The 11,317-nt window shown below is 35.1% G+C and overlaps 1 long non-coding RNA gene across 1 annotated transcript; it reads right to left on the reverse strand.

Moving 5' to 3' along the window:
- Positions 1-8,976: 8,976 nt before the first annotated feature.
- LOC109217851 lies at positions 8,977-10,883 on the reverse strand. The gene is made up of 2 exons (XR_002066697.1): positions 10,301-10,883; positions 8,977-9,248 (listed from the first exon to the last, which is right to left on the reverse strand). It is a non-coding gene; the product is annotated as an uncharacterized LOC109217851 (long non-coding RNA).
- Positions 10,884-11,317: the final 434 nt, after the last annotated feature.

The following is an 11,317-nucleotide window of genomic DNA, read 5'->3' on the forward strand; positions in this document are numbered from 1 at the left end:
AGGATTAAATCTTGCACCTAAATGGGCTAATGGGTTGGGAAGAATGGGCTAAGGGTAATTGGGTTGGACCATGTCTTTTTGTGTCTCAATTTTGGGCTAAGAAGACTCCAAAAATTATTATTCAAAACCATAGTTAAATTCCTTTAATATAAGATAACTATATTACATGATGCAAAAACAAATTCTAATTAATTAAACTAAACTATATTAAACATGAAACTATTATACATATATTTTTTGTATTTTCTAAGATTATATAAAGGTAAAAATAAGGTACTATTTTTGTATATTTTTTACTTTATGAAAGGTGAATAAAATAAAATATATATATATTTTTTTTGTAATTTTCATTTTCTTGTATTAAAATAACGTAAAAGAGTAAAAATTAGTTGAAATAGCTATATTAGGCCTAAATTAAATATTTACATGCTAAAATATAAAAAATATTGGGGAGGGTCAAAAATCACATGTCTACATTTGACAAATTTATATTTTTTTATAAAACACTAAAATTAAATCCGGATAAATTTAACATGCTAGTTTAGAAAAAAAAACACAAACCGAAATAGAACACATATAAATCAAGTAATATGCATTATTATAAAAGTTTCAACTTAAAATAAATTGAAATACCTCAATTTAGAATTTTCGGAAAACAAATATATCGAAATTTTGACTCCGAAAGTATGAATCAACAATACCACGAAGCTCTACACAGATGTGGGACCTACGTGCTTCAAGTTTTATGTGCCGGGGGGACCCAAAATTTTTTTTAAGAAGGTGGGCAGCAGCGGGTATGGGTGGACCAAGAAGAGAAGGGGGAGTAAAATAATGGAGGAGGAAAGAAAACGAGTGGGCACGATGAAGGAGACGGTTCAATTTTAATAAGGGGTATAGCGCCAGGTATAATGGCGCTATACCTGCACGGTGTCAGCTTTTGCAGTATAGCGCCACAATACCTGGCGCTATACTTAACGGTCCAGTTACCGTTAATATATAGCGCCAGCTATTGTGGCGTTATACATAAAAATGTCACTTTTTTTAGCACCTATTTGTGTACTTTAAGTCAAAAGGAACCACATTTTGGTTCCGGCTTTGAGACTTGAGGTGAGTTCTGTCCAATAGATACACTGACTTGGTGTGACTGTACATGCTCATTTACCAGTGTTTGTATCCTTGGGAGGATTATCACTTTTTCTTGAATTTATATTTGTATTGCTGCCTCATCTAATTTAGATTTTTATCGTATAAGATCCATTAAAGAAGGAAGCGCTTCATATAAAATTTTAATTTCTTTTTGCCCGTTCGTTCAAACCCTGCTATCTATCCCACAAATAGGAGGATAAAGTATTTAACTCGTAAATACTAGTTTAGGAGATTTAAGGGTTTATTTGCCGCGGCAATCACGACCTGTGTCTTCTGTCGTCGGGATCCTCACAAGACAAATGAATTCTCTTGTTTCCACAATCCACATATCCTTCTTCGATGCAGCGAAACCTAACTACTAAACCCTAGCAATATTGGTATTATGAAAAACGTATTTTTTTCAATATCAATAATAGTATTTATATAGGCTATCGTTAGGGTTTAAGGTTTAGATTAACTAATGGGTAGGTTCATTAGCTAGCATCCTATATGGGTGTACTAGGTCCAAAACCTATATTTTCTAAGGGCTTTTTTCACTTTTAGCCCACGCTAGAAACTATTTATATTTAGTAGCTGAAAATGTGTATTAAATTTGTATAATTTTTGTATATAACTTATATAATGTATATATGTATATACAAAAAAATATACAAAAAGATATACATTTTCGGCTATTATTTTAAGAGTGGGTATATAATGTTAATTTCCTATTTTCTAACGGAGGATTATTAGATTGATGAATTTGGGGAGAAATTTAAAAATAGCCAGATTTACAACTGGTCGTTCAAAAATAGCCCAATTTCAAAAGTAATCGAAATTTAGCCACTTTTTATGTAAAGATAAATCTGAGCGAAAATACTGTTCAAAATTCGGAAAATACTCCAGTATATTATGCTGGAGTTCCAACATAAGTATACTTAAACTCCAGTATATTATACTGGAGTTCCAGGATAGTATGCTGGAACTCAAGCATAATATGATGGAGTTCCAGCATAAATACACTAGAACTCCAGCATAATATACTGGAGTTCCAGTAAGTATATTGGTCCAGTATAATATACTGGAGTTTGGAGCACCAGTGCTCCAGTCTCCAATATATTATACTGGAGCCAGCAAAGTATACTGGTCCAGCATAATATGCTGGAGTTCATACACAAGTGCACCGAACTCCAGTATATTATGCTGGACCGGTGTCTATTGCAGCAAAACGGTGGCTATTTTTCATTGACTTGGTAAACGCTGGCTATTTTTGATTGACCAGTCCGAAAACTGGCTATACCATGCTATTTTTACATGAATTTGTTGTAGGTCGATAGTTGAAGATTAAATTAACTTAGCTTCTATCTAAAGAGGAATTTATTTCCTGAAACTATATAGTACCTTTGAGGAGAAGACTCGAACCATTTTTTTTTCCTATTGTTTTCTCTCTATTGAATGGATTGATTCAGAAAGTATCCTCTTGAAATGCAATAAATTTTTAGTGGCCAAACTGTTAAGATTAAGATTTACAGGGGTAGTGTGAATCTTTTGTATGATTATAACCTCAAGAACATAACATAAGAGTGCATAAATATACTCGGCTGTATCTATACCAAATTACATTAATTTACTACAGTTAGGTGATAAAATTAAAGTGAAAACATGTAACTCTAATTAACTACATTTAAACGGTAACAATGTATATAAATTCTCATATTATGTGTTTATCTGTAGAAATCTACCATTGTTAAGTGGAAGAAGCTAGCTGAGAGAATCGAAGAAGAAGAAACAATGGAGGGAAAATCAGTTTTAACTAACTTTTCATGGAAAAAAAGCCAAAAACTACATACATCCCTATACACATATATATAGACTTTTACTACTTCATCCAACACTAACCTCTACAACTAACTTCTAACAAACTAATACAGTTGTACAAGTGCATTAATTACGTGTTAATTTCTATACCCCCCTTCAAGCTAGGTTTGGTGAAAACGTTCAGAACACCTAGCTTGGACATCAAATGATAGTGTTGAGTAGTTCCTAGTCCTTTTGTGAGCAAATCTGCTTCCTGTTCTTCTGTTGGCACATATGTTTGATGTATCAATCCTTGTTGCACCTTTTCCCTCACGAAACAATCTATCTCTATATGTTTCGTTCGTTCATGAAAACTGGATTATTAGCTATCTGCATAGCTGCTTTACTGTCTGCATGAAGTTGAATTGGAGTAACAACCTTTATTCCCAATTCTCTGAACATCCCAACCAACCATATCAACTCAGACACAGTTAAGGCCATGCTTTTATACTCAGATTCTGCTGAACTCCTTGCCATTGTGACCTGCTTCTTAGATTTCCAAGATATTAGTGATCCACCAAATTTCACAAGGTATCTAGTGACTGATTTTCTGGAGTTAGGACAGCTTGCCCAGTCTGCATCACAATGTGCACTAAGAGTCTTGTCCCCAACTGCACTCATAAGAATTGCAAGCCCTGGCTCATTCTTCACATACCTGACTACTCTGTATGCTGCTTCAAGATGAGACTTCTTGGGAGCTTGCATAAATTGACTCAGAGTTTGCACACTATAAGCAATATCAGGTCTTGTCAAGGTCAAGTATAAAAGCTTTCCAATCAACCTCTGATAGCTCTTCACATCTGCTAGTGTTGGATCATTATCCATGTGACAATGTTCATCATACTCAATAGTTGTAAGTCGTTTATTTTCTTCCATTGGTGTAATGGCAGGCTTGGCACCAGACAATACCAATTCTGCTATAAGTTCTAGAGCATACTTCCTTTCGCATAGAAGAATTCCTTTTGCAGACCTGCAGACCTCAATGCCCAGAAAGTATTTCAAGTTCCCTAGGTCTTTAATCTTGAAGGCCTTGTGTAGTGTGATCTTTGCTTCCTGAATTATAGTAGTGTCATTGCCTGTGATTAGAAGGTCATCAACATATACAAGTATAACAACCTGCTTTCCATTCTCCTCTTTGATGAACAAGGAGTGATCATGTTTGCTTTGCATAAAACCTGCTACCAATAGAGCCTCTGTGAGTTTCAAGTTCCATTGTCTTGATGCTTGCTTAAGTCCATATAGTGATTTAAGCAGTCTGCAGCCCTTAGAAATCCCCCCTTGGCTGCTGAAACCAGGTGGCAATTGCATGTAAACTTCTTCCTCAAGATCACCTTGAAGAAATGCATTGTAGACATCCATTTGGAAAAGAGGCCATTGATACATAGTAGCCAGTGCAATGACTGATCTCACTGTGACCATTTTGACAACTGGAGAAAAAGTCTCCTGATAGTGTAGACCTTCTTGTTGGCTGTAACCCTTGGCAACAAGTCTTGCTTTAAATCTCTCAACTTCTCTATTGGACCTGTACTTAATTTTGTATACTCATCTGCACCCAATGGGCACCTTACCCTTAGGAATATCAACTATCTCCCAAGTATTGTTCAGAACCAAGGCATCCACTTCTGCCTTCATGGCTTCAATTCATCTTGGGTCCTTCATGGCATCTGTGTATAATGTAGGTTCTGTCTCTTGTGAGGTAGCAGTCAAGTAAGATTGATAAGTAGCTGACAAGGCACTATAGTTCACATAGTTGGATATTGGATATGTGCAGGTGGATGATGATGCTCCATTGACTGGGCAGACATAGTCTTGCATCCAAATAGGTGGTTTGGAACCTCTGTTGGATCTTCTGAGTTGTACAGCTTGACTTCCTCAATGGCTTCATTAGCTAATGTTTGCACATTATGATCAGCCTCAGCATCTGGTAGCTGTTCACCATGATCTGGAGCAGCTCCTTTGAAGTTGTTCTCTTGTTGCATCACTTCATGACCATGCTCAATACCTTGGTTGACTGCATCATGCTCTTCTCCTGACACATGTGGTTGTTGTTGATGCAAAGAGTAGCCTTCCTCTTTTGATTTCAGCTCTAAGAACATAAGATCTTGTTGTGTATCATCCTTCCCTGGTTGAAAAGGAAAAATGTCTTCCTTGAATGTGACATCTCTACTAACAAAGAACTTCCTTCTCCTTAAGTCATATAACTTGTATCCCTTCTGAGATACTCAGTGCCCCATGTGAACATCAGTGATGGCTCTAGGAGAAAATTTGTCCACCTTTTCTGTCTCTGTAGCAAAACACAAACATCCAACAGTTCTTAGGTGTGTCATATTAGGTGCTCTCTTATGAAAAACCTCATATGGAGATTTCCCTGCTAGAACTGAAGAAGGCAGTCGATTAATAAGATATGCTGCAGCTAATACAATCTCCCCAGAATTGTAATGGAATGCTTCCTTGAAATCTCAGAGCCATTGCCACCTCTAGGACATGCCTATGTCTTCTTTTCACTACTCCATTTTGCTGTGGAGTATGTGGACATCTGCTTTCATGTAAAATACCATTATCCATCAAATAATCTTGACATTCATGACTAAAGAACTCTGCACCATTGTTAGTTCTTAGCACTTTGACATTCCTGCCAAACTGTGTATATACCATTTTAAGAAATGATTTAAGAACAACAACAATATCACTTTTAATTTTCATTAGAAAAATCCAAATCATCTTGGAGTGATCATCAACAAGAGTCAAAAAATATCTATTTCCATTATATGTAGGCACTCTATATGGACCCCAAATGTCTACATGAATCAAATGAAATGTGTCTTTAGCTCTGTTGCTACTTAAAGGAAATGGTTTTCTTGTCTGCCTAGCTAAAGGACATTAAATGCAATTATTGAGTTCACAATTAGAAAACTTCTTGTCTTTAAGGAAATCTAGCTGCTTCATGACTTTAACTGGCAAATGCCCAAGCCTTCTATGCCAGGTAGTGAAGTCTGCTTGCATTCCTTCTACAAGACAACTGCTGATCCTTTGTGCCATTTTATTCCTGTTAGACCCTTTAGGGTTCAGTAGATAGAGATCACCCTTCTCCTTACCAATCCCCTTCACTTTCCCAGTGTATAGGTCCTGAAATACGCAGAATGTTGGGAAAAAATTAACTGAGCATTGTAGCTCCTTAGTTAATTTTGACACAGACAACAAGTTGTATTTAAAATCAGGTACACACAACACATCATGTATCACATCATGATCTGTAAGTTTGTAACTTCCCTTGCAGATGATAGGCACAATCTTACCATTTGGGAGGTTCACATTGCCTTTACTTGAGTCAGGTAATCCAGTCATTGTTTTCAACATTTCACTATTAGATGCCATATGGTCAGTAGCACCAGTATCTACAATCCAGTAGTCAGCTAGATCCTCTAGAGATTAAGAATTAGCATTACCTGCCATGTTTGCTGCATGTTCTTCTGATTTGTTCTTGCTTACCATCTTAATGATCTGGTTGTATTGCTCATCAGTAAAGAAGTTGAGCATTCCTTGACTCATCCCTGCATTATCCTGAGTTGCAACAAAATTTTTGCCAGAACTGCTATCGCTCATAGCCATGTTAGCTTGCCTATACTGCTGTGATTTCTTCCCCTTGAAACCAGATGGATATCTAACCAATTGGTAACAGGTATCTCTTGTATGTCCTTTGTTTCAACAATACTCACAGTACAAATTATTGAACCTCTTAAACTTTGACTGATTATCTCTAAAACTCATTAGAGCAGTAGAATCATTTACTTCATTTGTCACATTAATATGTGAATTAGTCTCAAACACTCTTCTTTGATTTTCTTTATTTATTAACATTGCATAGGCATGACTTATAGAAGGTGAGGGAGATTGAAGTAAAATCTGACTTCTAATTGCATTATAGGATTCATTTAAGTCCATTAAGAACTGAAAAAGTTTCTGCTGCTCCAAGTGTTCGATAAAATCTCTAGTTCCAGCCGTAACAGGAAGAGAAAGAATCATGGAATTATATTCATCCCAAAGTGACTTCAACCTAGAATGATATACTGAAATTCTAGATGTACTTGGAGAAATGGTAGCTATCTCCCTCTGAAGGTTGTAGATCCTAGATCCATTAACTTTATCAAAACAATCCTGCAGATCTAGCCAAACTTCATGAGCATCGCTAGCATATACGATTCCATTCACTAGATCCGGTGAAACTGTGTTCATAATCCATGTCAAAACAGTAGCATTCACTCGCTCCCATTCTTCCTCCAAGTCGACTGTAAATTGAGCTTTTGTATAGCTCCCATCGATGAACCCTAGCTTGCGCTTTGCTCGCAATGCAATCACCATCGCCTTGCTCCAAACTGAATAATTCTCAGTTCCTTTGAGCTGTATCGATATGATGACATTTCCAGGATTATCAGAAGGTTGCAAATACAAAGGATGACAGGGATTGTCGATGTCCAGATTTGCCATGACTAACTGTCAAAAGTTGGCCTCAAAAGTTTGAACTGATGATTTCAGAAGTTGTATCTATTGATTAATTCCTAGCCTCGATTGATCTACTCGAGCTCTGATACCATGTAGAAATCCACCATTGTTAAGTGGAAGAAGCTAGCTGAGAGAATCGAAAAAGAAGAGACAATGGAGTAGGGGTGTTCAAAATCGAACTGAAACCGAAGCTAAACGGCTTATTGATATCGGGTTAACAGTTTAACGGACGGGGAACAGACTGAAATTTTTTCATTAACGGCTTATCGGTTTGGGGGCGGATTATTCAATTTTCTTAATGGATAATCCGTTAACCCATTATATATATATATATATANATATATATATATATATATACAATCCAAACGCCACCGGTGATATCATATCTCTATGTTCCGCATCCAATCCAAACGCCACCACTATTATAATCGGCCAAGCGTTACCATTGACCTTAAGTTTCGCTTAACTTACCATCATCAAACACGTGTCATCGCTAATCTGGTGCCTTTTCATTCACAAGCAGATAATACATAATAGTAGCAGGAAGAAAAGGCAGCATCGCTTCCAAATTAAAAGTGAAATCGGATGTTAACATGGTAATTTTACCTTCCGGTAGAAAATAAATGTTGCTGTTAAAGCGGACCATAAAACGGTAGTAATAATCAACAACCTTGGTTCAAATTTCTCAACATGTAATGAGTTCAAATTCATCATGTGAAAGAGGAAAGTGACTCATTTAGTTGTGTTATACCCTATTTTAAACTGGCTAAAGTAAGGTACAACATATAGGCAATTCCGAGTTTGAATAAAGTTAGAGAGTCGCCACCTAATTATTTCTAAGGTGAATTAGGACACCTAAATTGATTGAAGTAATTTAATAAAGTATAACTATGTTAATGGTCTACTTAACCTAAAGATTCTAAGTAAGGGTTCAATTAATCTAAAGGGAAGATTTTTAAAGCACCCTTTAAGATCCATATTAAAATGGTTAACCGACCAGACTAAAGTTAGTTAAGGCTAAGTGTAAAATAATTGCAGGCCAAAGTAACGTAAACATAACTATAAAGAATCCGTCATTAAAGATAGTAACATGAAATCTGCTTTTCCTTTTAGAGTCTAAGAACCAAAATTTTGAAAAGAGACAATTTTCTGATGGACTAAAGTCCAAAACGAAAGATGAACGTTAGACTTGAAGAAAGTTTGATAAAGTACAATTAATTTATAATAATCGTCTTTTGAAGTAGAGAAAGGTTGGTCATCTTCGACTTACGTCAAATAAAAAGGATACAGTTCGTCAAAATTTCAAAGTATGTCTTGAAAAACTTGTTAATGCTTCAAAGTTAATATTTGTCTCTTATTCTAACCTTGTAAAATGGCAACTAGATAAGTTAAAAGGGAAGAGAAGGTAGAAGAATTGTTAGGCCACTGATTTTAAAGTCCTTATTTAGGTTTATATTCTATGTAAAAATGAGTACCTATATGATTAACCACAAGTGAAGTAATCACCTGACTAAATATAACATCGCATATCAGTAAAAGTCCCAACATGAAAGTATGTGTTTAAAATAGTCAACCACAGAGAGGAAAAGTTAAATGAACAATTAGGAATCAAAGGGATAATTTGACTAGCTTCTCAGCTAGCATCCCATAAGAATAATATAGTTGTTTGTCTTTGTATCAGGCAGTGTGATAATGTATAAGGGTGTCGACTCCATGCGCGTACAGTGCTGCGGCATCGTCGAATCTCAAAGCAAGACTCAAGAATGCTATGTGTGTCATGCAAAACAAAGAAAAGAAAAAAAAATATTAGAGAAGAACATCTACTTCTTAACAGACATGAAAATATGGAAGAAAGGCTGCAAACATTTGACTTTTACTAAATAGTATCATTAAAGAGACGAATATATTATAAGTCCATGTAAAGTCATTTTAAATCAACCAAGATGCCATCACTTGAAGCAAAATCTCAAAGAAGAGCTTGAAGGCATTATGTTCACAAGATAAACATGTATTCTCAATTAGCTAAATCTAATTCAAACAAGCATTTTAAAAGTCTACGAGCATGATATCTAAGCTCTTAAAGAAAGAAATCCTAACGTCATATTTTCTTCTACTACTTGGAGATGAAAGAAATCACCTAAAATTCCTTAAAAAGTTATACCTTCTCAATTAAGCGAGTAAGACAGTGGTGGTTCCTAATACATGAGTATTACTGATAACCGAAACCAAAATAATATGATTCTAAATGAACTAGGAACACAACGAGTCTTTTACACCCTAAAGGCATAATTTCTTGATGTTCATACTTAAATTGAGTTAAGGACATGGATCTAGAATACCTAATGAACAGAATGTATGTTAAACATGGTGTGCTAAAGAATATGGTCTCTATAGAGTAAGGAAAATGTTGAAGCCTGACTTCTAATAAAGCAATTGAATTCATATATATACTACCATTTATATTCTACTAAATGAGTTATCTTGAATACTTCGTAATATGATTTTTTTAAACAAACAAAAGCAGCACTTAGTTTATGGCTACACACAATGAACTTCATCATATTTGTCAGTTCATGATTTCTGTTCAAATGTTATCAACAGGTTTTAAAAAAAAAATCAAAACAGTATCTAGGAACTTAGTTTATCCATGAAATTTCAACAAGGAAAATCTGAACACAAAGGGCCAGGAAACGTGCCTTTTGTTACTGGCTCGCAAAAATAACAACTAAAGACAAAAGGATATAACCAAAACATGATTTTCTTTTAAGAAATACTACATGTTTCGGCCAAAGAAAATCAATTAAGAGACACATATTACCTGTTTTTGGGCAGTGAACTGGGGCTTCCACCTCGAATCTATTCTCTCGTTATGAAAAGATTCGAACCTCGAGTCGAACGGGTTCGAACACCTCTATCGCGGCTAAAGTACACCGAGACAGTATAAAGTTTGAAAGTTCTTTATGAGAGTTTATAAGAGACGAGAAGAGTAAGAAAAACAGTGGTGTTTACAGTAGTATTCGAGCGGCGGCTCCAACCTGTCCAAAAGTGATCCGATATGCAAGTATTTATATTGAAAAATATAGGGTTTGCTCTTGAGCGGGAATTCTTGATTTGATTTTGAATTTATGGTCAAAGGAGTTGTTCAAATCCGATCCTTTGAGGCGTTCACGTGATTTGCTTCAGAAAGCACTCGAAATGGAGAGATTCACTTTGTCTTATAAGGATTAAAGTGTACGAATTATCACTTCGAGGAAGAAAACAAGACTTGCTTCGAGAAGAGAGAGATAATAAGAATCCTTGTACCAAAATAGAGTGGATATTCTTTGCCATGGCTGAGGAAGAGCTGAAAATCCACAAAAGTAGAATAAGAGAGAAGAGAAAAGAGTCGTAGGGTTTAGAGTTTGTTGGGCTCATTATTTGGGTTAATTCAAAAGCTGATGGGCTTGTTGGGTCTGGTGAATTTTGGCACGGTATGGGCTATGGAGATGGGAATTTTGATGGGCTATCATATAGTGAAGAAAAAATATTTGGACCTTGTCTTGGCCGAATTTTGGTCTTTTCAATGTTCAAATTAATTCTTTTGAACTTTTTTGTATTAAAACTTAAATTATATATATACGATAAAGTAATATTAAATATATGTTAATAAACAAATTAAAGTAATAATAATATTAGTTACGATAGTACTATTAATAATAGCAATAACAAACATAATAATAATAATAATAATAATAATAATAATAATAATAATAATAATAATAATAATAATGATAATTGTGATAGTAGTAAAAGTAGTAGTAGTAGTAGTAGTAGTAATAATAATAATAATAATAAT

This window comes from Nicotiana attenuata, unplaced genomic scaffold (assembly GCF_001879085.1).
Source record: "Nicotiana attenuata strain UT unplaced genomic scaffold, NIATTr2, whole genome shotgun sequence".
NCBI classification, from domain to species: domain Eukaryota; kingdom Viridiplantae; phylum Streptophyta; class Magnoliopsida; order Solanales; family Solanaceae; genus Nicotiana; species Nicotiana attenuata.